This window comes from Dermacentor albipictus, chromosome 1 (genome assembly GCF_038994185.2).
Source record: "Dermacentor albipictus isolate Rhodes 1998 colony chromosome 1, USDA_Dalb.pri_finalv2, whole genome shotgun sequence".
NCBI classification, from domain to species: domain Eukaryota; kingdom Metazoa; phylum Arthropoda; class Arachnida; order Ixodida; family Ixodidae; genus Dermacentor; species Dermacentor albipictus.
The window spans coordinates 64,329,169-64,333,637 of record NC_091821.1 but is presented as its reverse complement, the minus strand read 5'-3'; the positions used below and the strand labels follow the sequence as shown (position 1 = coordinate 64,333,637).

At 48.4% G+C, this 4,469-nt stretch overlaps 1 long non-coding RNA gene across 1 annotated transcript; it reads left to right on the top strand.

Moving 5' to 3' along the window:
* The first annotated feature begins 448 nt into the window (after nt 1-448).
* On the top strand, nt 449-1,638 carry LOC139055144 (uncharacterized). The gene is made up of 3 exons (XR_011511651.1): nt 449-768; nt 1,253-1,425; nt 1,513-1,638. It is a non-coding gene; the product is annotated as an uncharacterized lncRNA (long non-coding RNA).
* Nucleotides 1,639-4,469: the final 2,831 nt, after the last annotated feature.

The window sequence follows — 4,469 nt, the reverse complement described above, 5'->3', positions numbered from 1 at the left end:
AAGTGGCGCATAATCTGAAACACGTCGCCGTGAAATACAAAATTCCTGTTTTTTTTCCGCGCCGCGAAAGCTTGCTACTTTGTGCCGCCTGATTGGTCCGGATGACTCTAAAAAAGTATGGTGTTCTATTAAACGTACGAACCCTTTTGTTAAATGTGAAGAAGGGGTAGTATACCGCATTCCATTGAAGTGTGGAAAAGAGTATATCGGCCAAACTGGCCGATGTATTAATGAACGCCTGCGCGCGCATAAGCTTTCATTGAAAAATGGATATGATTCTAACTTGCCGCTGCATTGCAAGGCCTGCGGAAATGAGGATGAAGGGGTATGTGAAGCAAGGCTTCATGATACGACAATCATGTATAAAAGTAAAGATTCTGTTGCGCGTGAGTTGTTGGAGGCCAACGAGATTAAGAAAAGAGGGGATAACTGTGTCAGTACCCCGTCTTTGAATATATACACGAATGAATGCATGTTTTTAGATAAGTTTTATATTTAGATTAAGCGTGATTCCCTATATCTTCAGTGTTCTCGCACGTGCGCATTCACATATTCAGTGTCCCTCTTTTTTCATTCTCCTCTCCTCATGGCTATATAATCAGCCACTTGTCATTTCAATAAACAGTTGCAAGTAGCGCCTTGTCCTGTCTGTTTTTCTTCTTGTGTGCTGTCACTTTTTGGCGCTTATTCCATTGAAAGGTAGCAGCTACCAGCAGCTGCTACATTGTGTCGACCTTCAAGTGGAAAGAGGAAACTAGTAGTTATCATGTGCGCTGGCAACGGCGTCGCTGACGAGAGCGGATAATACCACGATCATGTTTCTCGCAAAGTTCAATTACTGCACGCGGACCATTGACCAAATGTCTAGCCTCTTTTCCAACGCTCTTTTAAATAACTTTACCGCGACATATTTTATGGCTTATCCTACATTTGCGTTTACTGTCTGCTTGCCTGCCTGCATGACCTCTCTGCCCTGTCTGCTCTGCCTGCCCTGCATGCATCCATGCCTGCCTGACTTGTCTGCCTGCCCTGCCTGCCCTGCATGAAGCATATTTGCCTGCCTGACCTGTCTGCACTACATCTACTATATGCGTGAATGCATGGCTACCTGACCTTTCTACCCTGCCGGTCCTGCCGGTCCTGCATGCACGCATCCCTGCCTGCTTGCACTGCCCGAGTTGCCCTGCCTGCCCTGTCTGCCCAGCCTGTCTGCCAGCTCTCCCACCCTCCCTCCCGCTTTGTTTCTATACAGGACTGCTGGCTGCCTGCCCTGCCCTTCGCAGCCCTGCCCTGCCCTGCCCGACTTGCCCGGCTTGCCCTGCTTGCCCTGCCTGGCTGGCTGGCTTGCTTCTCTGCCTCTCTGACTCGCAAGGATTTCCACTGTTACCACCACGAGCCCCCGAACACCATCGACATGATCCTCCCGTACGCTGGAGGAAAAACGAAGTGGCTTTTGTGCGGAACCCCGTTTTCCACTGACGCCATTTTACGAGTATTTTTGCGTCGTTTCAGGAGGCGCGGCTGCCAAGACCTTCGGTGATGAAAGCTGAGTCAGCTAGACGTCCGGAGGAGACCGACGTCACAGCGTCAAGCTCCCCGAGGAAGCGCAATCACCTCATGAGCGACACAGGCAGCGAGGACACCATGCTGTATTACTGTGCTTCAGACGAGTATCTGTTGGATGACTGCGACTACTTGACAGTTGTGAGACAAAAATGGAAGAGGAGAATCGTCACAGTCCCCTCGTCTTCAACAAGGACGACGGTGGCGGCAAAGGCCAATCTTACAGCTCATATCATACTTTTCTTGCCCGAGACGCCGACCGACGACCTGAATCGGCTAAACAGGCAAGCCATATCTATCACGCCCGAGGCTCTTCTTCCGAAGAGATTACGGATGTGAGGATTAACACCCGTAAGAACATTCTCGTGGTTGATGTCAAGAACAGAGCAGCGATAAATATCTTGAGTACAGTCAAAATGCTGGGCAAGATAAACGTTCGCACCATAACACCACAGGACAGCGATACTACATAAGGTGTGATTTATGATGCCGATGAATGAATCAATGACAACGATCTGCCTGTTTTGGTTAAAGCCGCCACAGCAGATGCAAATATTACTGAAATCCGTCGCTTAAGAGAATCACGCTGTGTGAGGGTAACCTTCAAGGGTGGTACCTTGCCGTCACACGTGAAAGTTGGATTTTTCCGTCATATAGTGCGACCGTTCGTTCCAAGACCACTTGAGTGCCGTAATTGTTTGAAGATCAGGTATGTCAGCGGCATATGCAAAAATTTGACCGCATGCCCAAGATGTTCGGAGCAACACAGCACTGATGCCTGCCGTGCGACTCACTTCAAGTGTGCCAATTGCTGTGGTCTCCATGAAGCATCGTCGAAAAACTTTCCGAGACACAAGACAGAGCTGAAAGTCCTAAAACAAATGGTGAGAGACAACTCGACTCACAGAGAAGCCGCCGTCAAAGTGCGACGGCGTCGTGTCCGTCGTCCCCGCAGACGATCTTCGTCTACTAGAAATACGGATACCATCGTAAGACAGACGCTACCTCCTGCAGCTGGTGCTCCCAAGGCGCTCACCCACACTAACAACATGGTGTCTGGTTACGCAGTGAATACGTCCACTGCAAACGACTGGCCTGCACTTCCGACATTAAATCATCCAGCACAACAAAGATCGACGGTGGAATACCGACGCATCAATGACGACACAGATCGCGTGCGAGGTTAAGACAAGCAAGTAATCGACATAATTAAATTTCTAATGAAAGTCATTCGCGTGTTGATAAATGACATGCAGACGCCATCTGCTCGAGGTGTACGGTCTGGATCCGGTTCTTGCGAGCCTCGAATGGCAAGAACAATGGCTCTACCGCGTCAGCCGTTCCTCAGACAAGTCAAGGAAGCGTATATTATGCAATGGAATGCCCGTGGACAGAAATCCCGTATTGCTGATTTTCGCCATTACGTTTTCACTAATCGATTCCCCATTATTGTCGTCTGTGAACCGAACATACAGAAACCCTTCCGTACCTCAGGCTATGAGCCTTATGTGTCATCGACTTGTAATGACATTAGCAAAGTGATCATCTAAATATGGCGTGAACTGACTTAGGTTGTTCATCCAGTGCGGCCACAAGATAGTAATCAGTATGTCTGTTTGACCACGAAAAAACAAAAACTTGCGTTAACATTAGCGGGCGCTTACCTTTCTCCATGAAGACGTTTCGATACACAGAGACTGAGTGACATTGCAGATGCGACTCCTGATCCATGGATTGTTGTCGGGGGCTTCAACAAACATCATTCACTTTGGGGAAGCAACAAGGTAAATTCCAAAGGAATAAACCTCGTGTTCTTTGCTTGTGACCACGAACTTTTTTGCCTAAATGATGGCAGTCCCACGTTTCCGCGTGGCCGGACCTACGGTAGTTGTTTAGACTTAGCTTTTGTTTCGCGATGCCTCAGTCACCGCATCCATTGGTTCGCAGATATAGAAAGCCACGGAACCGACCACATTCCTACCTACCTGAAGATAAGAGGCCTAACGAAATACGTTCCATCAAATTTTTAAACAAACTATAGCTTGGCCAGTGTTTAAATCACTTATAGAAGACACATGCCATGAAGCCATTTCGTCCACACTAGTATTTGAAATCGCCAAGGCTATTCAGGATGCTATGCGTACATTTCGTCCATTGGAGAAATACACAGATTTTGATGCGGAACTACAGAGCCTCCGTGCAATCCGCCGGCGAGCGGAGCGACGGTACAGACGGACTAAATCGGTCTACGACCTTAGAGAGGCCACACGCATTCAAAAGGAAATTCAGCGTTGCTTTGCAGTACTGCAAAATCAACGCTGAAAATCCTTTTGTGGGTCTCTCGATCCGCGTAAACATCTGTCGGCTGTCTGGAGAACAATCCTTGGACTTCGAACAGCTCCTCAACAGCGCTATCCATTTAAAGTCTCTAGCCTCTTACCTCTCATCGTCACATCTCTCGCCTATGCCTCCATCACAGGTGTTTTTATTCCATTCGTGACAGCCAGCTGGTCCAGATGGCTCATCGTGTTCGTCGAACAGGCCATCCGAACTCGGTAATCCCACCACAAGCCTCAGTACGTTCCTGCAGTCATTCTTCGTCCGAACTGCCCGAGACTGGAATGGCCTTCCCAGACGAACTGCACTCGATCATCCGCAATGCAGCAAGCTTTAGACCCACCATTCAGTGTTCCGACTCATCTTTCTAACTACTTCATCATCAATACCGCAATTTACGTGCCCACTCCTCATATAATGTCCAATTTTGGACCCTTGAGGTATAAATAAATAAATAAATAAATAGCCCTCCATCAAGGACGCCGAGAAGTCAACGTAGCCCAAGGTTACTGCGCAAGGATCACGGGTCCGGCGTTCACATATTCACCTTGCGCACCTGTTCCTATTGT